Source organism: Lissotriton helveticus, chromosome 1_1, assembly GCF_964261635.1.
Source record: "Lissotriton helveticus chromosome 1_1, aLisHel1.1, whole genome shotgun sequence".
Classification (NCBI taxonomy): Eukaryota; Metazoa; Chordata; class Amphibia; order Caudata; family Salamandridae; genus Lissotriton; species Lissotriton helveticus.
Genome location: NC_136057.1, coordinates 540,668,428 through 540,694,254, shown reverse-complemented (window position 1 = coordinate 540,694,254; position 25,827 = coordinate 540,668,428).

Here is a 25,827-nt window from a genome sequence, read left to right as displayed (position 1 = left end):
CAAAATCTCAATATCCCTAAAATAATGCGTATTAATGATTCATTGATATATTTGCGATGAAGTTGATAGACAGACTGATACAGACACAGTTTAGTAACTAACCCATGCATTCAGTAAGACACATTTAATTACTCAATTATGCAGTCAGTCACGCACCTACTAAATCCTCCATCTAGACACTTATACACCCACTCATTCTTCAATACACCTTGCCCTATATATATATATATATATATATAAAACATATTTAAACTTTACAGAAACACACAGTCACTGGATGATGTCATCAGTCTTGTCATTTGAGATGTCATTAGTGATGTCTATGATCATGTCATGAATGATGTAATATGTGACGTCATCAGCAATGCATTGCGGGGGAGCTAGTTATAGTTAGCTCAACTAATTATAACGGCGGGATTTCTATGGCTTTGTACAAGTGAAATGTCCAACTAACTATAATGTCCCTGAAACCTATGTTTTTTTCAGTGAATTTCAAAGGTTTTTTTAAACGCCCTATTCTAACTATAACGTCCCTGAAACCTATGGTTTTTTCGGTGAATTTCTAAGGTTTTTTAAATGTTAATTTCTAACTATAACGTGCCTGAAACCTATGGTTTTTCAGTGAATTTAAAAGTTTTTTAATGCTAATTTCTATTTATAATGTTCATTAAACTTATGTTTTTTTCCGTGATTTTAAATTATCATTCCATTCTCAACCTAGTGAAAACAGCCAATACCGCCAGTTTTCCAGCAATAGTTTCCGCAAAAAAAATTGCCACAAATGAAAGTGACAACTAACGCTAATAATATGCAAAGTAGGCGTTCCCGTGCAATTTTAACACAAAAACACCACTTCCCGATATTTTCAACAAGCAGCCAAATCTGGGGTGCGAACCAAAAACAGGTGATAAGCTGCGTTAGCAGTAGGAATTTAACATCTGCCTTTTACTGTTGTGAATCAGGATGACTACTTACAGTGTGAAAGGGAGCCCAGCCAAGAATTACATCTAAAGACCAACACATGTCATAGAGTTACTGATCATGCAGCTCCGACACCCAAGAAGGCCAGAACACCCACTGCCACCACCCTCAGGACCGCCCCCGGACCACCCCCTCCATACTACCACTGAGGCAGTGCAGAACAGAACCGCGGACCTTCCAAAAATGGCATGGTCCCTCAGCCACACAATAGCTGAATGTTGGGAGATGTGGCAACCAAGTATGTGTGAAGGTCGCAAGTCACCCATCAATAATAATGCACCCAATACCAAGTGTAGTGGTGATGTGCTGGACGGACCTCACTATGCAGAACACAAACCTCTCCATGTGGACATATATTGCTGGTACTTGTAGTGTTGTGGACTTTAGATGCAACCATGTTACCTCAGGCAGTGGGGAAGATCTCGGTCATGTAGCTGTGTTGTCCCCCCCTGGAAGCGCAAACAGAGTGGGCTGGTCCAATGTATCCCACTCCAGAGTAGGAGTATGAATAAATAGGCTGGGGCTCTGGCCGTGATTCACTTGTGGGAAGGCCAAAGCGACTACCAGGGAGGGCAGACCTCACCTTGCCATGAGACCTCCGCCGTGACCGTTGGCCTCCTCGACACAGGCCCCCTGCAAACCCAGCAGCACAGCACCACAGAGTTATGTCTCTACAGACTACTGCCTTCGATCTACACTGCGGAAAGCAGGGCTCACAATTCAGATCGAGTCGCGATTGCATATGACGCAGTGCAGTAGGCAAGAGACATTTCTCCCAGTGCGGCCTGCCTGGACCACGCATCATCGCAAACTGCGCACACACTGAGTGCTTCATGTGCCACTAACTCAGTGCACCACAAGTCAACGGAGAAGTGTGGCGCCGCGGCCAGGGCGACTGACGCTGAAATCTGGGGATCAGGGTTCGATCCCCGGCTCCGGCGGCAGGTTAGCCCAGCACCATGCGACTCTGGGCAATAGCTTGCTTAATCTTCCCAACGGCCCCCAGCGCCTAGAGACCCTAACGGGTGATTGTGCGCTATACAAATGTGGATTATTATTATATAACGCCACGTGGACTTATTAAGGCAGAATTCATTAGGCAAAATACATTGCTCCCAGTGCAGCCCACCCAAACCACGCATCATCGCTTGCTGCACACAAGCCAAAAACTTCAGGTGCCACTAACTCTGTGCAACACAAGTCAATGCCACGTGGCGGTGGACCCTTGCTGACTGCTGCCTATGGCCTACACTGCGGTCAGTGGGGCTCACAATTCAAATTCAGTCTTGCTTTATTAATTTCAGAGTGAACTGTACTCTATGTCCTTGGATTTCGTCAAGAAGAAGTGACAAAAAGCATTCCTCGATGTCTGTGCTGACTATTGCCTTCGAGCTACACTGCAGATAGCAGGGCTCACAATTCACATTGAGTCGCGATTGCAGATGATGCAGTCCAGTAGGCAACAGACATTGCTCCCAGTCCGGATCGCCCGCACCACGTATCATCGCTGGTTGCACACATGCTGAAAGCTGCTGATGCCCCTATCTCAGTGCAGCACAACTTATGGACCCTTTATAATACAATGTTTTGTGTATAATTTCACATCTGCTGCCCCTACCTCAGTGTACCACAAGTCATGGACCCTTGACAATAGAATCTTTTGTGTTTGTGTATTATTTCACATCTGCTTCCCCTACCTTAGTGCAGAACAAATCATTGACCCTTTACGATTGAATCTGTGTCTAATCCAGTGATTACTGTTGTACTTGTTGCCAGCACCAACAGTTCCCGGAGGGCTGACTTACACTTACTCACATGGATCCAGCACAGACTTCACTGGACATGTGACCCTGGTAATAAAAAGGAGTCGAGCACCCGTGCCCCTTTCCAGTTCCACTATCTATCTAAGTGTGTCCGTGTGTTCATTATGTATGCAAGATGCTGCCCCTGGGCCCTACCACATTACATTGTGCTGTGGACAGCATATGCAACAATGTTACCTCTGGCAGTGGGGAAAACATTGGTTATGTAACTTTGTCTCAGTCATTGTACAAGTACGTACGTAGAGACTGGATCAATAGAGTACTGCAAGGAGAGTGGATAGTGAATTTATAAGTGCTTGGGGATTAGGGGAGTGATTGTATAAGTACATATGTTGGCGCAGCCTAACCCCGACCACGAGCTTGGCTCTAAATGGCTGCCCTCCATGTGCCAAAAACTGAAACTTGAACTTTGCATGGCCCTGTATTGCTACAGCTGCAACACTCCACTGAATATGCAATAAAAATTCATATCCACACAGATGTGTCATTTCCACCATCTTTCATTTGTGGAACTATGGATGAATGTAGGGTCAGTGATTCTCCGTACCTTCCATGTTGGCCATGTTGTGGGACTTGACTCACAGAGTGACACATTGGCGCTTGCGTCCTGGGTGACAGCAGCACTACAACAGGAACACCTGAATCCGTTGATTCCTCAAACAGCCCAGGATGGAGCCATGCCAAGAGCTCCAGAGTCATTGTTCACAGACTCACGGAGGACTGGCATCAGACAGTGCAGGCCTACTGCCACGTGGTGTCGCCTCGCTGGTCACAGAGTTAGTGGCACCGCAAGGGCTGAGGGGGGGTGCAGCCTGCAATGAAAAGCCAGGTGCACTGGTATGTCCTCTGCCATGGCAAAATCAAGACCCACCAACAAATTTGAGACCTGGTGACATGTGGAGTGGGGCTGCATGATATGGAGCGTGCCCTGTCCGTGGGCCCGAGGCTTGGGACTTGCAGTTGCATGTGGTAGCACCTCTTTTCTACACACAGGTTGCGAAAGGTGAGCAGAGAGGCTTGCTTGCACAGTTGTGGGCAGTGACCTCCGGGCAATGGAAGTGGAGGGGGTGCAGCAGCCTGGGTGTGCAGTGGTGGGCAGTCACCTCCAGGCAGTAGGAGTGGATGGGGTGCAGCAGCCTGGGTGCGCCGCAGCTGGCAGACACCTCTGGGCAGTGGAAGTGGATGGGGTGCAGTAGCCTGGATGCACCGAGGCGGAACAGCAATTTAGGTGTACGCAGTTGTATGTACTCTGCCATTACTGATTCCATACTACTTTTCAGATGAGTAAGCTTGAGGGCTCCACTATGTCCCGGCACGTGGTTGGAGACACATCAGTGGCGGAAAGGTGAGCTGTGAGGGTTTTGTCCACAGTGTGGGCACTCACTGTCCCTCTCTATCTCTTTCTTTCTCTCCCTCACACTCTTTCTCTCTCTCTTTTACTCTATCTCTTCCTCTCTCTCACATTGTTTCTCTCTTTCTCTCTCTCTCTTCCTCTCTCTCACTCTTTCTCTCTCACTTTCTCTCTCTCTGACTTTAGGACATGGACTGCTTCAAACTCCTATGCACTATGCATATGGTGCACTACCCACCTTCAAACTTGTGTTTCAGGCCTAGAATGCCCCAGTCACTATCCATACAGGCCAGCAAACACCATGTCACTTCTCTTGCAATTATATAGTGACCCTTTCAGCTCCATGTACTAATCCGTTCACTGAAGTAAAATTCAACCAATTATGAATTCACCCAGTGTCTCTCCTTATAGTACAGTAATCATTGAGTTAGTATGCATGAACTCATGCAGTGAGCCAGGCTTTAGGGCATGGAGTGTTTCAAACTCATATGCAGTATGCATGTAGTGCTCTAACTAAGTACACAATTGTGTTTCAGGCCTACAATTCCCCAGTCAGTATCCATACACTGCAGCAAACACCCTGTTACTCTCCTTGCATTCCTATACAGTTATGTATACACCTTGAATTACAATTTCAATTAGTGATGAGAAAAGAAAGTGGTTAAAAAAAGTTTTTATAGAATGTGTTTGTATAGTAATAGAAAAGTATAATTTATAAAGTTAATAATATACATTTATTTATGTTTATTTTTTATAGATATTGTTTATCTTCATTAAAATAAAGTTATCATGCCTTAAAAATCAAGAAAGAGAAAAAGAGAGCTGAAGGACAATTACTTGAAGAAAACTCAACAAGTATTGGATGACCACCATCACGTGGGTAAAAAAAAACAACTACTGGTAGGACAACTAAGGAATTTAGTAAATATCTTTCTAGGCCCAAAAAGAATGTTCAGAATGTTGTAACTACTGACAATGATTCAATCAGAAAAAACAAACAAAATAACAGGAAAGTAAAAAAAAGTAAATTTACAATCAAAAGATACGACGTATGGTAAAAGAAGACAAAATCAGTATGAAGAAATACGCAAAAACTTTTTTTATAATAGAGTAGTACATAATTTGCTCAAAGATATGAAGAAATATAGAAAAAGAGCACTATTTTATAAAAAGAAGAAGCATATTCAATGCATTGTTGAAAAGGCTTTTGAAGTAAAAAGGGAAATATTTATTTTAGTTTTAAACAGAATTCAATCACTAGATGAACCAATCCATTTAACCCCTTCCATGCTCGTGACGGAATCATTCCGTCATGAGTCACTGTTGGGCTGTGCTGATGACGGAATGATTCAGTCACGACCACGCCCGCGATTGGAATGTCCAGCACAGGGCTGGAATTCCTGCCGCACGCATGCGGTGAATGAAGGCCAAAAGTAAGAGGAAAAGAGTAATTAATAGAACTCATTTTTGTGATTTTTGGGGGGGAATGGAAACAGAGTTCAAGTTCAGAGCCTTTCTTTAATGAAGAGAGTTATTTTCAGACCAATGATTTGTAGCATGCAGTTGACACCAGTGATCGAGTTTATGAGGTTAGAAATTGTTGTCCAATTGACAAAGAAAAAATGGTTCACAGAAATGCAGAAGGAGTGATAGCTGATGAAGTTCTAGGCAGACGTCCTAAAGCCCCAGTGTACACTTAGGATTGCAGTAGTATTTATAGTGTACGACAAGAATCTATTGATATTTTATGCAAATTCTTACAAGAATACAGTAAAAAAAAGTGTTAAAAAAAGATTAGGATGTTGCAAGGACTAGACCTTTTCAGATGAGTAAGCTTGAGGGCTCCACTATGTCCCGGCACGTGGTTGGAGACACATCAGTGGCGGAAAGGTGAGCTGTGAGGGTTGTGTCCACAGTGTGGGCACTCACTGTCCCTCTCTATCTCTTTCTTTCTCTCCCTCACACTCTTTCTCTCTCTCTTTTACTCTATCTCTTCCTCTCTCTCGCACTGTTTCTCTCTTTCTCTCTCTCTCTTCCTCTCTCTCACTCTTTCTCTCTCACTTTCTCTCTCACTCTTCCTCTGTTAATCTCTCCCTCTTTTCACACTGTTTTGCTTTCTCTCTCTCTTCCTCTCTCTCACTGTTTCTCTCTCTCGTCCTCTCTCTCACACTCTTTCTCTCTTTCTCTCTGTCTTCCTCTCACTCTTTCTTTCTTTCTCTCTCTCTTCCTCTCTCTCACTCTTTCTCTCTGTCTTCCTCTCACTCTTTCTTTCTTTCTCTCTCTCTTCCTCTCTCTCACTCTTTCTCTCTCTCTATATATATACCTTAATGGACGCATGACGCACAATCTTATCTTGCTTTTTGTCTAGCAGACTGTGATTCACAGATTGACGACCCCCCACCAACACAGACCTCCCGCCACGTGGCGATGACTTCAGTTCCACTGAGTTAGTGCCACCAGACCTGAGCGCTTGTGCAGCCTGCGATGATGCCTGGCCTTGATACATCACCCTGGAAATCAAGATCCAGCCTAAATGGTGAGCTCGGCTAGGCAGCGTGTACACATCGTCTGAGGTTGCTTCAGCACGTGGTGGACCCTCTTAGACACACGCCCGTGGCAGAAGGTGAGCAGAGAGGCTTGTTTCCGCAGCAGAGGGCAGTCACCTCTGGGCGGTGACAGTGGATAGTGTGCAGAAGCCTGGGTGAGCAGGAACAGGCAGTCACCTCCGGACAGTGGGAGTGGATGGGGTGCATCCGCCTGGGTGCACAGCAGCAGGCAGACACCTCTGGGCAGTGGGAGTGGATGGGGTTCAGCAGCCTGGGTGCGCAGAGGATGGCAGATACCTCTGGGCAGTGGGAGTCGATGGGGTGCAGCAGCCTTAGTGCGCAGGTGCAGACAGACACCTCTGGATGGTGGGAGTCGGTGGGGTACAGCAGCCTGGATGTGCAGGGGCGGAACAGAGAATTAGCCCTGTGCAGTTGTATGTACTCTGCCATTACTGATTCTATACAATGTTTCAGATGACTAAGCATGAGGGCTGCACTATTTCCCGGCACATGGTTGGAGACACACACTGCAGCAAACACCCTATCACTGCTCTTGCAATCCTATAATGACTCTTTCACTACCATGTTCTAATCCATTTACTAAAGTAAAACTCAACCAATTATAAATTCACCCAATGTATCTCCCCGTAGTACTCTAATCAATCAGTCAGTATCCATGTACTCATGCAATGAGCCAGGCCTTAGGACATGGACTGCTTCACACTCATATTCACTATGCATGTAGAGGTCTAACCACCTTTACACTTTTGTTTCAGGTCTAAAATTTCCTAGTCAGTATCCATACACTGCAACAAACACCCTGTCACTGCTCTTGCAATCCCATAGTGCCCCTTTCAGCAGCATGTACTGATCCACTCACTGAAGAAAAACTCAATCAATTATAAGTTCACCCAGTGTCTCTCCTTGTAGTACTCTAATCATTCAGTCAGAATCCATGTACTCATGCAGCGAGCAATGCATTAGGACATGGACTATTTAAACTGCTATGCATTGTGCATGTAGTGGTCTAACCACCTTTTCACTTGTGTTTCAGTCCTACAGTTCCCCAGTCAGTATCCATACACTCCAGCAAACACCCTGTTACTGCTCTTGCAATACCATAGTGACTCTTTCAGTATCAGGTACTAATCCATTCACTAAAGTAAAACTCAACCAATTATAAGTTCACCCAGTGTCTCTCTTTGTAGTACTCCAATCATTCAGTCAGTATCCATGTACTCATGCAGTGTGCCAGGCCTTAGGACATGGACTGTTATAAACTCCCTTGCACTATGCATGTAGTGGTCTAACCACCTTTACACTTTTGTTTCAGGTCTACAATTCTCCAGTCAGTATCCATACACTGCAGCAAACACCCTGTCACAGGTCTTGCAATCCCATAGTGACCCTTTCTGCACCATGTACTAATCCATTCACTGAAGATAAACATAAGTAATTATACATCCAACTAGTGTCTCTCCTCGTAGTACCCTAATCATTCAGTAAGTATTTATGTACTCATACAGCAAGCCAGGCCTTAGGACATGGACTGCTTCAAACTCCTATGCACTATGCATGTTGTGGTCTAACCACCTTTACACTTGTGTTTCAGGCCTACAATTTCCTAGTCAGTACCCATACAGTCCAGCAAACACCCTGTGACTGCTATTGCAATCCCATAGTGATCTTTTCTGTACCATGTACTAATCCATTCACTGAAGAAAAACACCACCAATTATAAATTCACCCAGTGTCTCTACTTGTAGTACTGTAATCATTCAGTCAGTATCCATGTACTCATGCAGTAAGTCAGACTTTAGGACATGGACTGCTTCAAACTCCTATGCACTATGCATATGGTGCACTAACCACCTTCAAACTTGTGTTTCAGGCCTAGAATGCCCCAGTCACTATCCATACAGGCCAGCAAACACCATGTCACTTCTCTTGCAATTATATAGTGACCCTTTCAGCTCCATGTACTAATCCGTTCACTGAAGTAAAATTCAACCAATTAGGAATTCACCCAGTGTCTCTCCTTATAGTACAGTAATCATTGAGTTAGTATGCATGAACTCATGCAGTGAGCCAGGCTTTAGGGCATGGAGTGTTTCAAACTCATATGCAGTATGCATGTAGTGCTCTAACTAAGTACACAATTGTGTTTCAGGCCTACAATTCCCCAGTCAGTATCCATACACTGCAGCAAACACCCTGTTACTCTCCTTGCATTCCTATACAGTTATGTATACACCTTGAATTACAATTTCAATTAGTGATGAGAAAAGAAAGTGGTTAAAAAAAGTTTTTATAGAATGTGTTTGTATAGTAATAGAAAAGTATAATTTATAAAGTTAATAATATACATTTATTTATGTTTATTTTTTATAGATATTGTTTATCTTCATTAAAATAAAGTTATCATGCCTTAAAAATCAAGAAAGAGAAAAAGAGAGCTGAAGGACAATTACTTGAAGAAAACTCAACAAGTATTGGATGACCACCATCATGTGGGTAAAAAAAAACAACTACTGGTAGGACAACTAAGGAATTTAGTAAATATCTTTCTAGGCCCAAAAAGAATGTTCAGAATGTTGTAACTACTGACAATGATTCAATCAGAAAAAACAAACAAAATAACAGGAAAGTAAAAAAAGTAAATTTGCAATCAAAAGATACGACGTATGGTAAAAGAAGACAAAATCAGTATGAAGAAATACGCAAAAACTTTTTTTATAATAGAGTAGTACATAATTTGCTCAAAGATATGAAGAAATATAGAAAAAGAGCACTATTTTATAAAAAGAAGAAGCATATTCAATGCATTGTTGAAAAGGCTTTTGAAGTAAAAAGGAAAATATTTATTTTAGTTTTAAACAGAATTCAATCACTAGATGAACCAATCCATTTAACCCCATCCATGCTCGTGACGGAATCATTCCGTCATGAGTCACTGTTGGGCTGTGCTGATGACGGAATGATTCAGTCACGACCACGCCCGCGATTGGAATGTCCAGCACAGGGCTGGAATTCCTGCCGCACGCAAGCGGTGAATGAAGGCCAAAAGTAAGAGGAAAAGAGTAATTAATAGAACTCATTTTTGTGATTTTTGGGGGGGAATGGAAACACAGTTCAAGTTCAGAGCCTTTCTTTAATGAAGAGAGTTATTTTCAGACCAATGATTTGTTGCATGCAGTTGACACCAGTGATCGAGTTTATGAGGTTAGAAATTGTTGTCCAACTGACAAAGAAAAAATGGTTCACAGAAATGCAGAAGGAGTGATAGCTGATGAAGTTCTAGGCAGACGTCCTAAAGCCCCAGTGTACACTTAGGATTGCAGTAGTATTTATAGTGTACGACAAGAATCTATTGATATTTTATGCAAATTCTTACAAGAATACAGTAAAAAAAAGTGTTAAAAAAAGATTAGGATGTTGCAAGGACTAGTCCTTTGCAGTGTGAGAAAAAATACTGGTTTGCAAAGTCAAAGTGTTTTTTACCATTTCAGCAGTGCATCACACTCAAATGCGAAAATTAGTTAGAAGATTGCATTATCCAAAAATCCCAGCACTAATGTTAAATGAGTTGAACAGTGCTCTTTTGAGTGGATCAATATCAGATGTGATGAAATTGAGTTTTGTTACCTTGGTCCTGAACAATAGAATGCAGAAACTGATACATTAATAGAAGTAAATGTTGAAGAGAACATAGTACAAACATTTTTGAAGGTGAAATTACGAAGTTTAAGGTGATTTCAGGTGAAAGGCCAAATTATTCTTGTATTTGTTGCCGGCGAATTCACTATAAAAATCAGACTAAGAGTGTTGATCTGTATTTAAAAAGTGAAAGAGAAAATAATGATATGTGGAAGGAATTTGCAACTTATTTTTGGTAGAAAATTGTTTTGATTTGGGTTCTGATCAGCGTATTTGTAAATATTGTTATAACAAATTAGATGAAAATAAAATGCCCACTAGAGCTGTCCATAATAATCTAGAGTTGGTTGCTATTCCTCCAGAACTGATAGATTTAAATACCTATGAGTCTATGATTATTCTATGTGTGCACCTGTTTCAGGCTATTTTTCGAATGGAGCCTAAAACATGTGAATTGCCTCCTTCAGATTTACAGAGAGGATTAAAAGGAAGAGTTGTTTATTTACCTCTAGATTTAAAGAAAACTGTTGAAACTATTGGTGTAGAGTGTGTAGAAAATGAACCACTAGTCATTCTAGTTAATGGCGTGCCTACTTAGAGTAAGAAAATCTGACAAGAGTTATTGAATGTTAGGAAAGTGCAAAAGGCGACTTTGCATTTGATAAAAAACAATGAGTACTATAAAAATGTGTATATGGGAGAACGAGAAATACTTTTAGCAGAAGATACTGAAACGCCAAGTGGACAAATTGAAAAAGTGGACATGTCCAGAAGTGAAGAAATCTATGAACATTACAGTGTACATCCACTTCATTCAAAAGAAGTGATGGGGAATACTATTGAGTTATTCCAAATGAAAAAAGCAAAGGGAAGTCCCATGAGTGTATGGGAAGAAAGCTTGGAAGCTCGTTTTCCGCAGTTGTTCCCAACAGGAAAAGGAGGACGATATGATGAACGACCTGTGCAGATTCCTGCATCTGAATATCGGACAACAACAAGATTGTATGCAGAAGATCCAAGATTTTGACAATGTATCTCATATATATTTCATCTTTTGTTTGAAAGTGACTTGTCTGGACTTTCATATGCAGTCAATCACATATTGAAAACAGGAGTACATCTGGAAAATGTTTCTGCAAAGGATTTTATGGATAAAGTGCACCAGAGAGAGGATCATTTAAAATCTCAGCTGATTAATCTGATGGCATGTCAGCGTGGGACTAATGAATATTGGTACCATCGTCATGGAGAACTTTACTGCACGCTTGGGATGATTTACTTGAATTTCTTCGAGGCAAATTCCAATATAAAAAATATTGAATACAAGACACCAGGATAATTGTGCTCTTTGGATCCTGTAAATCATAGATGTGAAGCTATGATGTCTTTACCTTCAATAAAAAAAAATCCTCCTTTTGGAGAAGTTGTGGATTTTTTTGGGAGAAAGGAGTATCAAGCAAGAGGTGCTCTTCATATACAAATTTGATTAATCACAGGAAACTGAGTTGCGACACTACTGATAAAAGGGAATTTTTCTATTTAGCCCTTTTGCAACTGTTCAAACCATGGCGTTCAGAATTGGAATTACTTGAGATTTTCAGAGCTATGAAGATTCCTTCAATGCTTGTAAAGATACCATAGAATGCACTGTTTTTCAAAATTATGTGAAAATGTTGAATGATGAAATTGATCAAGAAGCTACTATTGCAGCTGAGATTACTAGAGACAGTTCTCAAGACAGTCAAGGTTCTGCTCTACTGAGTCAAGATCCACTAAGACAACCAATTTTTGAAAATGAAGCAGCAGTCACCGTGAATGAGGTGGAAACAGCAATGTATCAAGCTCAAGAAGATATAATGGACTTAGCAAACTTGGAAGAACAACTAAATGTTGTACAGAAAGAAATATATCAGCAAGTGAAACAACAGATTGACCATGGATTTCTATAAGAAAAGAAAGAATGCACATGCACATCATTTCAACCTATCCAAATGTATGAGAGTGGACAAGCTGGAACAGGAAAAAGTTTCTTAATTAAAGTAATCATCAGTTATCTACAGAAAACAACTGAGTCACATTTGTCTTGTGTTGTGACTGCTCCAACTGTGTTGGCAGCACACAACATTAAAGGAATTACATTACATGGTTTACTTACGCTACCTGTGGAGCATGAAAACAAATTGGAACATCACAAGCTATCTGGAGAAGCTTGTTGTGAAGTTTCAAGAGGGCTAAAGAAAATTAAACTTCTGATTATTGATGAGGTAAGCATGGTCTCAAACTTAATGCTTGCTTTTGTGCATATAAGAATGCAGCAAATTCTTAAAACAGAGTACGACTTGTTATTTGGAGGAAAACATGTCATAGTTTTTGGAGATCTATTGCAACTTATTCCCGTAAAAGGACAACCAGTCTTTAAAACACTTGTACACCAGAAAATCTTTGGGTAGCGTTGGAAATGTTAACATTTGGTCATATTTTCAATACAAGGAACTCATTACAAATATGCGACAGGCAAATGATGTTGATTATGGAACTATTCTTCAAGATATAACAATTGGAGTGCTAACAGAACATGGCAAAGAAGCTTTGCAGTGTCTATTACATCCTAATTTGTTTCCAAATGAAAATATAGTTCCAGAAAAAATATATATGAAAATTGCAGAAAAGAAATCTATCATCTGCCTAATGCCAACACTGCGCGAGTGTTCTATTTCCAATGAACAACTTTTGAAGCTGGAAAATGAAGAAATTATAAAAATGGAAACCACTGATAAAATAGAGCATGAAGGAATTACTATTATTTTGACAGAAAAATTCAAAACAATATTGGATTCTTTAGAAAAATCAATATCTAAAACTGCTGGTTTAGAAAAGAATCTGTATGCATGTATAAATTGTCGGGTAATTTTAAGGCGTAATTTGGATGTAGAAAAAGGTTTAGTTAATAGAGCAATGGGCAAATTTGTGGATTTTGTTAATTATCAGAATAAAGATGGAGTTGAATTTAAAAAAAAAAAAAATTTGATCAGATTGAAGAAGTAAAACAAATTGTTTGTTGTTCAGTTCGTTATTTGCTTGTTAAAGATGTATTTGTCCGTAGAAAACAGTTTCCACTTTCTCTGGCATATGCAGTAACTATTCATAAATCATAAGGTATAAGTGTAGACAGTGCTTTGGGGAACATTGGAAGTACCGTTTTTAAAGAGGGTATGGCATATGTTGCTTTGTCCTGAGTCAGAACTTTATCTGGTTAGTTTTTGATTGATTTTGATGACACAAAGGTTACTGCAGATGCAAACCTTGTAAAAGAGTATAATAGGTAAAGAAGAGTGTATGCTCCCAATTTAGGTCAATCCTGTTTTTGAAAAGCGTGTGGTAGGTAGAAAAAGAAGGTATAGAGAAGGAAAAAACAAGATATTGTTGTGACTGCAAGCAAAAAGAAAAAGGATACTCGTGAAGAGATAGTGGTCACTGTTGGTTTTTTTCTTGAAAGTATGCAACAGCAAATTAAGGAGAATCAGGAAAAAAAGATTTTGTTCCTTGTTGCATTGTATTTATGAAAAATTGAGAACTGATAAAACTAAAATACAAAGTGTTTGTGATATTCGTAATCTTTTGGATGTATGTTCTGGCTCGACACAATTTATGCAGAATATCCAACAAGATGCTCAGGAATTTCTAATGTATATGCTTAAAGTATTGGAAAATGAAGGAATAGAAATTGAAAATCTTATTGGCCTTTGTTATAGATGGGAACATTATTGTGAAAACCGTATGTATACATGTAGCACTAATATAGACACTGAAAGATTTATATATTTGACATTACCAGACTGTAAAGCACTATCTTTCAATAAACTAGTTAAAGCAGCATATCAAAACATGGAGTGTAGCCAATGCAAATCAGAAAGGTTATCAACATTATTTATACAAAGATATGGACAATACATAATTTTAATGATGCAACGTTGTACACATGATGGAAGAAAATTGGACACTTTAATAAAAAAATTTGTAGCAAGTCAACTATCAATATCAGGAAGGACCTGTGTAGCAGTAGCAATAATTTTCCATGATGGTCCTTCCACAACATCTGGACATTACACCGACTATCTAAAATGTGACAAAGGCTGGACATATTGTAATGATGCTCAGTTGGTTTTTAAACAACATTTTCCAAGCAAATTACCAAATTCTTACCTAATATTTTTAAAGCCAAAGTTTTAGGAACATAATTTGGCCTCTGAGAAATTTATTAATATGTATTAATACGATTACTATTGGACAATTTCAATATAAAGGATTTCAAGAATACCATTTGGCCAAGAGGAAAGGTGTATGTTTGAATTATGGACTGTTTTTGCACATTCTCTCAGCGTATATTTTTAAACAACAACATTTACAATGTATATAAATTTACGTTAGAAAATGTTGTTAGGAGTAAGCATTTTATACATGTGTGATTTGCATTATGTGGTATGTTATTGAGGATGTAGTCTTGTTTTTTTTTGTGCCTGCTGTCATGTGAAGAGTACGATTGAAATCCCTGTTTCATGTGAAATTCAATATATTCTGAGAACAGCAAAAAAGGCAAAGAAAATAATTTGTAAAATGTTAAAATTATGCTGTATTGTAAGAAAATATAATATTATATATTAAACTGTATTTTTCTTCTCTTTCACAGATACTAATTGTAAAATATCAAATTTTTTGAGATTTAGATTATAAAAAACTACTGAAAAACAATTTGTAGCATTTTTTACTGTGAAGGTAAGTTTAACTAAGTATTAAAATGTACAATGTCCTGTGTTTACACACAAGTGAAGAAAGGGGAGATGGACGGAGTAGATATGTGTAGAAAGATGCTCTGTGGGTGTTTTAAGTTACAGAATAAAGTTAACATGAATACTGAAGGGCCCATTAGGATGGCGGGAGGATCCCGACGTAAAACAGGACCGCCCGCCATAAGGGCAGCGGTCCCGTGGGGGCCATTAAGATGCGCCCACCACACTGGCGGGTGCATTCCGGTGCCGCAATGCTAAAAATGCACATTCTGCATTTCAATGCACAACGTGACAGGCACCACGTTGTACAGTGAAGTGCAGTGGGTACCATAGGTACCCCCCATGTACACCCCCCACCCCCACCCGGAGTCCCTAGGGGCCCGCAACGGGCCCCCACAAGACATTCCCTCATGACTTTCCGTGGCGGCAGCATGTCGCCACACACACCCTAATATGGATGGCGGTGTCTAACAGACACCGCCACCATATGAAACCCTTTTCCGCCCGGTCAACTCCTTGACTGGGCGGAAAAGCGTCGGACAATCTTTCCGTCTGCCGTGGTCCCCCCCACCATAGTAATATGGCGGGGGGAAATGGGTGGCGGGTGGGGAAGGATGGCGGGCGGATCACAACCACCCGCATGGCAGTGGCGATCCGCCCAGCATCCTAATGGGGCCCTGAGTGTCACCGGGGGCCAACAAACCCACCAGATATGTGCAGAAAGTGCCAGAGAGTTGCATTGCAGAAAGGTATAAAATGGGGTATTTCTTCAGAGCACTTCTCTACAACTCAGCTTTATGGTGTTCAATAAATGAACATAGTGGGCTACTACGTTCCAAGGAGTTTGAGGATTAAAAGAGACTAAATTCTTTAAGTTAAAACATGTCACAGAGTGTGTTTGCACATGTTACATGAGGCCACATCCCTTCCCTTCACTACTCTATAAATATGTCCTATGACTTTGCTAAAACCTAAGTACTTATAAATTTACCTTGTTCTCTCTTTGCAGTGCTAAAATTACTCTACTTATTACTCATATAGTTAAGGATTGGCCTAGCCATTATTCTTAGTACAAGTTAATTGCTTTATATACTATGCCAGCAGATCTGCAAGAAGCTAAAAAGTATTAATACAATCTTCAAAATACCCAGTTAATACGTATGTAGTGTTGGAATCCCTCTGCCATGTGACCTGCAAAAAAAAAAAATTTGAATGGTTCATAATATTTCCCATTGTACCTATTGGAGGACGGCAACCATTTCAATCATTCTTCTTTGAGCATCTTTGGAGAGATGTCTCTGTGCTTACCTCCTGTCACTCTCATGCAATTCTTCAATCAACCAACTAGCAATACATTCTTATTGTAACAGTCTGACAATACCTAAGCTCTTATGGGGCAGATTTAGAACCACGCTTTACCAACAATATGTCACTTTTTGTAACATAGTGATGGCGCCAGACACTCCTTCATATTTAAAAGGAGAGGAAAAGGCAACCTGTGTAGCTTTTCTTCTCCTTGTAAATACGACCTCTTCATACACACCCCTTTGCACTGAAAGGGCATTCCAAAAGTGTTGCTGTGGGTGTTTACACACAATGCTCATAGAACAAGACACATCTCCAGATGTATCAGAAATCATCAATCTGGACATGTGTGTGAATGCTGCACCATCCTCCAATTGATGTAGCAAGGCACAACAAGGATAATTGTTTTCATTTCTTCTCTTTTTTTCACTTTCAATATATGCTACAATTCACAGCATACATTGAAGGAGAAAAATGCCTCCACGGATTGTTGTTTTTGTGCAGGAAGTTGTGTCTTCTGCACAAAAAAAACTCCACACGACACACATATCCTTGCACCATTGTGCAAGGGTGCCTCTGTCCTCACATGGCTGCAGTTTAAGCAGCAATGCAGAGGGAAGCACAGACTTGCAACATATTTATGTACATATGTTGCATGCCTGTGCTTCGGAGGTTCCAGAGCACACTTCAGCTAAAGAGCTTACAGTGTCATGCTGCAGCACTTCCTTATAGTTATGCACTTATACATTCACCATACACCACAAATGCATTCTTTCAGTCAATTATGCACTACACATACATTCATCTAAACGTTCACACACTATCTTAAAAATATAGCTTTTTTTAAACAGAGAAGTTAGTTCTGAAAAGAACTATTTTTTTGTAGTTTTTATTTTCTTTAATTTTTTTAAACCTAGCATTGATGACTGTCGATTGCCCTGCAAACTAAATCAACACACAGCTCTTTATAGCAGATCAACTGATTGCACTTTACACAGCGCATGTTTACTTTTTCAAATTGGGAACGTATGTCCGGTTGTGAGGTTGAAGGAGATGCCCCTGAAGTACTTGCAATGGCCGGTGGTGGAGGTGGATTTTGGCGGAGTCTTCTGCATTCTTCATGTGCGAAATTTACTGGATGCAGAGATTGTAGATGCTTCCGCATGCTAGCAGTGCCACATGACTATTCTTTATTTGGATCTCCTCTTGACAACACAGCCTTCCAAATTTTACATGTCAATTTAGTGGCATGAACTTTTTTTGTCCCGCTGGAAAAGTGAAAAATTTCCAAACAATAGAACTGTCTTTTTCTGGACGGGGAGGATCCGGTACAAATCCCTCTGCATCTCAATGTTCGGAATCAGAGGATTCTTGCACTGGTGTAGACATTATTCTTTGTAGAAAGAAAATCCAGGTGTCCAATCAAGAAAAATTATGGTCTTCTTAGCAGAGTTGTTCTCCCAAGGAAGGTCTAAGAAGAGTGATTGAAATGGGTGTGGTTCTTCACTAGCTAGAATAGGAAGTATTATGAACCAATCAAATCTAATTTTTTCTTGTCACATGGGATCCGCGTTGGGTGCGCATACGCATTTAAAAGTAATATAACTTTATTAAAACTAAAATAATATTATTTATTGATTAGCTCAGATAATGTCTTGCCTTAATATTTATATTAAATACATATATATATATATATATTTTTAGACATCAAAAAAGGTTGCGGGAGTCATGCACCCACCGCGTCGAATACGTATATAATATAATGTGGCGCGGAAACTTGCGAGCATCGCGTAGCCTAATACGTATATGTCTCGTGTGCGCCAGGAGTAGCATACCTGTCGCATAGCAATCGCGCAGGGAAATACACAACCATCGCACACCCTACACAGATCCTACACAACAATCCTAAAATGGCAGCTAGGTTCCGCGCAGTAGTGGAGGAAGGTGCGCTTTGGGTGCGCGACTCCAAATTATTTTGTTTTTTTTATAAAAACAATAAAGAAAATATTATAAATATATTTTTTAAAAAGCAGATAATATAATTATACTTTTCAATTTATGGTAAAAATATGTAATGTAATTTTTTTTACAAAAATATCTAAACATAAATAGTTTTAAAAAAAATTTGTAAATCAGTATCAAAAGAATAAATATAACAATTAATACATTTAAAAATTGAAGTTGAAAAAACTTTGAAATTCACTGAAAAAAAATATATTTGTTAGAAACTAGCATTTTAAAATCCTTTGAAATTCACTGAAAAAACCCTAGGTTTCAGACATGTTATGGTTAGGAATTAGCATTTAAAAAACCTTTGAAATTCACTGAAAAAAACATAGGTTTCAGGCCTGTTATCGTTAGTGTTTAGCATTTTAAAAACCTTAGAAATTCACTGAAAAAAACGTAGGTTTAGGGGTGCTATAGTTAGCGGAACATTTCACTCGTACAAAACCATTGAAATTCCTCTGTTGTAGTTAGTTGTACTAACTTGAACTTGCACGCCCGCAATCCACTGCTGATGATGTCACATAATACATCATTCATGACATGGTCAGTGACATCACTGATGACATCACTGATGGCATCTCAAATGATGTCACTGACCATGTCATGAATGATGTAATATGTGATATCATCAGCAGTGGATTGTGGGCGCGCGAGTTATAGTTAGTACAACTAACTACAATGGAGGAATTTCAATGGTTTTGTACGAGTGAACTGTTCAGCTAACTATAACACCCCTAAAACCTATGTTTTTTTCAGTGAATATATATATATATATGCATAATCATGCTTGAAGGTCCTTGCTGACGCAGCCACGCCACAATAAAAGTGCCCGTACTCCAGGTAAGTCCAAGAAAGTTTATTGGGGTAGCTGACGTGTTTCAACCAAGAGTTCTTTGTCAAAGCTAGGGAACACACATTGTGGCATTGTATTTATGGCATACAGTGAGACACAGTGGAGGGATTAAACATGGGAAAAAGACTTTGGGCATAAACAGAAAAATGTCAACTCATCAGTCACAACGAAAAAAGACTAAGTAAGTCAAAAACTTTTTTTAAAGAAAATAAAAAAATTGTTTTGTCCAAAAATTAAATATAGGGTGCCTCTCCCTAACACAAAAATATATAAATATACATATATTTATATAAATATGTAAGGTGAAAAAATTGACAATATTACGTAAGAATGGAATTGCAAGTGCACGAGGATACATAATCCCTTCTATTACCCAGAAAGAAAATCTCCCAAAAAGAATCATAATTTTACCTTTCATTAGTCATTTGTCAGTGTGGCAATGGGGTCTCTTCTGGTTCTCCGCTAGATCCCATCCCCCAAAAATGTGGAAAGTGCTAGGCTCTGAGATCTTTCCATTGCTTCACCAGGTGTGTAACCAATTGCTCAGCAGTGGGGTGGTTCCATCTTGTTGGAAGGAGGCAATAGTATCCCCCCTGCTTAAAAAACCCTCCTTGGACCCTGGCTGTCTTGGGAATTATAGACCTATTTCCCTCTTACCGTTTCCTGTAAAGATAGTGGAGCGCCTGGGAGCCGAGCTCTCTCTGGCTTTTTGGAATGTACTAATAAGCTGGGGGAAGATCAATTTTGTTTCCGGCCAGGTCATGTGACTGAGACAGCGTTGGTTACCGTGTTGGACAACCTTCGGATGCGTGCGGACAGGGGGCAATCTGCGACATTGATTTTGTTGACCTGTCCGCCGCATTCGACACTGTGAACCATGCTGTCTTACTGGCAAGACTGGAAGAAGTGAGAGTGACAAAAGTGGCCCTGCAATGGTTTCAGTCTTATCTGGCAGGTAGACAGCAGGCCGTCGCTTTGCCCCCTTTTCAATCAGATTTTCCTGTCAGTAAGCATGGGGTCCCTCAGGGGTCCTCAATCAGTCCCATCTTATTCAATGTTTATATGCGGCCACTGCTGGATGTCATTAAAGCCAACAATATAAGTGTGGGTAATTACGCTGATGACACTCAATTGATTGTGTCCTTGGATGGTGACCATGAGGACTCCCAAGAAACATTCCATAAGTGTATGCGTGAAATGGTGTCATGGCTGAGAAACAACGCTCTGCAATTCAATAATGACAAGACGGACATTTTGCACTGTGGGGTGGGCAGAGTGCCAACAGTCTTGCCATCTGACTTCTGGCCTATCCCTACAGATACACCTCTGGTTCCTGTGAGCATGGTACGCAATCTGGGGGTTAGCTTCAATGAGAAGCTTAACCTGGAATTGCATGTAAAAAAAGTAGTCAGGTACTGTTACATGCTTATCAGAGGACTCCGCAAGGTACTACCACTATTGCCGCCTCAGGTTAGCGGCATAGTGGTTAGGAGTGTTGTTCTCAGCCACCTGGATTATTGTAATGCTTTGCTACTGGAGTCCCCGAGTTATTTGATCTCACGGCTCCAGAATATCCAGGCTGCAGCATCAAAACTTGTTCTTATGGGAACGCGCGGGTCTTCTACTTCTCAGGCTTTGGCTGAGCTGCATTGGCTCCTGGTGACAAAGGATATTGTTCAAGTCCTTGTGCATTGCCTTTAGAGCGCTTCACGGACTAATCTGGCAATTATTCCGAGGAGCAAGAGATCTAGAATGGGAGGACAAGCTTTTGGCGTAGCAGCAGCTTGCTTATGGAATAGACTTTTTACTGTGTCTCAGTGCCAGGATGCCCATGGGGTTACAGCGCACTTGCACATGCATACATAACAGTTATATACATAACCATATATAAATACATTATTGTGCCAGCCATCAAGCCCATCTAGGGAGGAGTCACTTGCAAAATAATGTAATTATATACATAGAGAAAAGCTAACATATTTTTGCATGTTTTTACACATTCTAAGCTTCTTAAGATTCTTTTTTAATCTGAGCTTTATAAGACTGTTTCTAATATCTGTTTGCAACAAATATCTGACAGGTTTCCGATGTGCTTAATTTTGCACTAGAGGTTTTATTTTTGTTCTTCTTATGTTTGCAAACTTGCTCACTCTTTCATATGAAAGAGTTATGCACCAAGGCTTTAAGTGGTTTATGGGAAAGGTGATGGTGTGGCCATGTATTATATGGGATAAAATAACCCCTGGCATACATTATAAGAATATTACAAGTCACCGAGAAGTTCCATAGCCTTATAAAGGAACTCTGCCTTTGGGCTTGTTCCTTTATATGGTTATGGAACTCCTTGGTGACTTGCAATAGCCTTATAATATTCAGCAGGGGTACTTTATCCTAAATATATATAGTTTTATATAGTGTTTATGAAAACATATATCTATATGTAGATAGATAGATAGATAGATGGATAAATAGATAGATAGATAGATAGATAGATAGATAGATAGATAGATAGATAGATAGATAGATAGATAGATAGATAGATAGATAGATAGATAGATAGATAGATAGATAGATAGATAGATAGATAGATAGATAGATATGTGAGGTTGTAGTTCGATCAGAGTTTCCATAGAAAGAGCCTTTTTGTTTCATGAATAACTTTGGCACCATTTGATGAATCTTCACAAAACTGTCCAAATAAAAAGTTCGTCCATTGAGCTCCATCCTGGAAAGATTTGGATGATCCATCGCGCAGGTGATAAGAAAGAAGAAAAGGAAAAGTTCCAAAACATTGATTTTCCATGTTATTTCACTTTCAAACTTTAAAAAGCATAATAGAAAAAAACGGCTGAACTGAATCACACCAAATTCGGCAGAAAGTTAGAAATTTACACAGACATTGAGTTCTTTGTTACTTGATGTAATCCTGTTCAGCAGATTTTGAGAAATTTGCTTTCAAAGAGGTGGTCGGGTGGTCAAGATTGATTAGCCTAAACATTGGAATATCTGGACTGCTGATGTCCAGAAATGCTCTAATAGATCACTTTAATGGGTACTGGTCTTTCCTGGTTGACTGGCCACAACCTAAACAATATGTTGTGTCAACTATTACAGAACTCATAAGGGGTACGGGTGAGCATACTCTGACTTCAAGGGGCATGTAGCTGGCAACAATAGGGACAACATATTCTGGCAGTCATTACAGGACTCAGGGACATGGTCTCTAATGAAGTGCATTGAGGTGTACGACAGGTTATGAGGGTCATATAAAAGAGCACATATAAATAATGACAATAGTAGTCACAATATACGTCCTTTATTGATGGTACCATGCTAACTTTAGGATTTGTGGTGTATTTTTAGGATTATTTTACCCAGTGAAAAATGCTGATCCTCTGATGGGATTTGAGGAAAATATAGCTGATGGTGGTTCGCAGTTGGAGTGTTGGCTGAAGATGATTAGAAAAACAGAACTTCCATGAAAATAAACAACATTCAAGCAGACGGTTGAGTCAGGTATGATGATATAATTTTGTCTTTCATTAACCAAATCACTGAAAAATTCAAGGTAAGAGGAACATTTTAGTTAAGAGCCGAAATGGATTAAAAACAAATGTTTATAAATCCAAACAAACACACTGAACAAACAAGCACACTGAAAATAGTATTTGATGAAGCCTGTCTTTGAAAATCACCCACGTTGAATAGAATGTATGCCCCTTTTTACAGTTATTCAGGTGGGTAAGATAAGTAATGTCGCTGTAGACATTATTGAGATCAGCAATATATGTAAGAGTAAACTTACAATTGTGAATTACTCAGAAGTGTAAGTTACCTCTGTGAATGGCTCCGGTAATATCTCTGTAGTCATCAGGGGCTCAACAACAGCCGAATCTCGGAGAAGGGGCTAACACTTCCAGCAAGTGGTGCAGGTCACACATTTCAAGCAATGTGGGCAGATCTATCTTATAGCCAATATGACAGAAAGAAGTGACAAACTATGAAGTTTAAACATATTGGACAAACCCAATCTGATTATGATTGAAGGATTGGAGCCTGTGGTTACCTCTGTTTCTTAAGTTGTTTGGTGGCATGGATGATGTTTCATCCATTTGCTGCATATGAATATTTTGATTTGTGACATGCTTATTTTGCTCTGGTTAGAGATCATCCTTTATTTGATGACTTGAGGCATTGTTAATTGATAAATGTGTCAAAGGCACGTGAGTTTTCACACTTAAATATGATGTGTGTATTATCTGCATAACTGTAATAGCTGACTGACATTGAAGAAGGAGATTAGGTCAGTTGGAGAGCAAATACAAGTTTATAGAGGCGGCAAAATGGTTAGGTGCATCGCTTGTGAATTGAATAGAGCTTGCCTGAAGGAATTAAGTGAGATGATGATCAGTCTGATAGAAAATACAATGGGCTTCAGTTCACTCCTTGTTTGTTTTCAAGTCTCTGTAGAAGTTTTGGATGATATATAGTATAAATGAAATAGAGGAGTTCAAGTAATAAGCATGTGGCTACTTCAATGCAGATATTTGTCTTAAAGCTGACCTTTCAATCTTTCTATCTTTTTGACTAAAACAGTCAGCGGTAAGAAGCATCACTTGTTACAAGGCATGTTTGTTTTAGGTAGGGTTTCATGTAAGGCATTCCTTGGGGGAGATACCTTCATTGAAGGAGTTGTTGACCGTTCTGTCTGGATTGACTACAGAGCTATTCAAGAGGATATTGGTCTGTGGGGGATTCTATTGGCCTACAAATTACTGCAGCAATGATGAATTCTCGGGGGCCAGTAGGTAATTAACTACAGTTGTTTACTTGTTTTGTCATCTGGTGAATGGAGCTATGTTGCTAGTACTGTGATTCAACAGTGGAAAAGCAAGAAGGGATCTTACAATGAGGTGGGGACAGAGAAGACACAAAATTCACAGAGGCCCTTTTACTGAGAGGAGCTGTTGTTTAGTATTCCTGTAGCACTTCCACCTGGAAAATGGTAGGTATGAGGTTTGGGACTGAAGTTTCTTGTTCAGAGTGGAAAGGAACTTTTTGGTGAGCCATCATATTGTATTTCCCCTGAAAACTGTACAGTGTTGCTGTTGTTAAGCCAGGTAAAGAAATGTCATAACTCTGTGCCTTTGTGTGGTTCTCCAGGCTGGAGACTGCACTGCCGAACATCACTCTGTTCTGTAGTATACCATGATGAATGCTGTGCAACCAGAGCTGGTTTCTGTCTGACAGCCAGCTCCCTGGAGAAGAGCAGTTATTCCCTGAAGTCTTGCCTTGCTGGGAGAGCTGTATCTCTGACCTTACATGCCTGGCAGCCAGCCAGCCTGCCTGCTAAGAGGGGGAAAGATAGAACCATTCCCTAGTGCTGAGTGTCTACATAGGGGAGGGAGACTGCACTAAGCAATTGGTGAGCCCAGAAGTATTGGTACAAGTGGGAATCACATATTAGTCAAAACACTATAAACTTCTTGGGTCTGGAACAGGTTGAAGCCAGCGAAGAAAAGAAGAAGATGAACCTGTGTCTCTCTAACAGAACCTAATTGGGGAGCGATCCCTTTTAGGACGAATGCCCTCACTCACCAAAGGTGACATGCTTCATCATTTGGGCTTTCTCCTCCCAGTGGGAAAGCCAAGTCCCTCTGAGGGCTACGACCACCTCACTGGGAGGTGGGAGCTCTGGGATGTTTTGTTGTTATATATACCTCAGGTCTGGGTGCTAAAATTCCAAATGTGAACAGTATAGTGATGTGAGGGAACAGTGCAGATGAAAAGAAACTTTATTAGCTCATCTGGACTGGCAGGGTTAAAACACAGTGCTACACAGTATCTAATTAAACTGCTGGATTGAAAAAAAGGATGACATGTTTTAGCCATTATCCATCTAGCAAGTATGTCTGGCTTTCTTCAGGACTGATAAACAAAGCTGCTGCTGTGAAGTGAAAGGATATAAACTCTAATACAAAACCAGTAATCCTAGTTGAGATTCGGTATCACTGGAACTTATCTAAGAGAAAAGAGACACAGAAGAACACAGTCAATCACATATTGTTCACCTTCTTCTTTTCTTCGCTGGTTTCAAGCTGTTTCAGACCCAAGAAGTTTATTGTGTTTTGAGTGTATTTGTATAGGGGAATAACTTCTTGCAGGTCTTTAAATATCTAATCCCTTGGACCCCCCTTCATAGTTCCTTTGTGTATATAAATCACATATTAGTGACTACCCTCTCTACTGTACAATAAGAGGATTGTGTCTGAAGCAATCGAAGCCAAGGCCTGTGCCTGTCTCCACTGCAGCATTTGCAAGGTACACCCAGTTGCTGCTAGCATGCTACTGTGTCCCCATGTACGTGACTGTCCATCTGCTGCTCACCACCAAGTGGCCTAGAAGTGGGTCCCATGCCTGCAATCAGCCCCCACCAAAGCCAGTTCCTGCTTTTATTGAAGGACTATAGGCTACTGTTCTGGCTGCCCATCACTAGCAACCCACTCACTACTTCCCT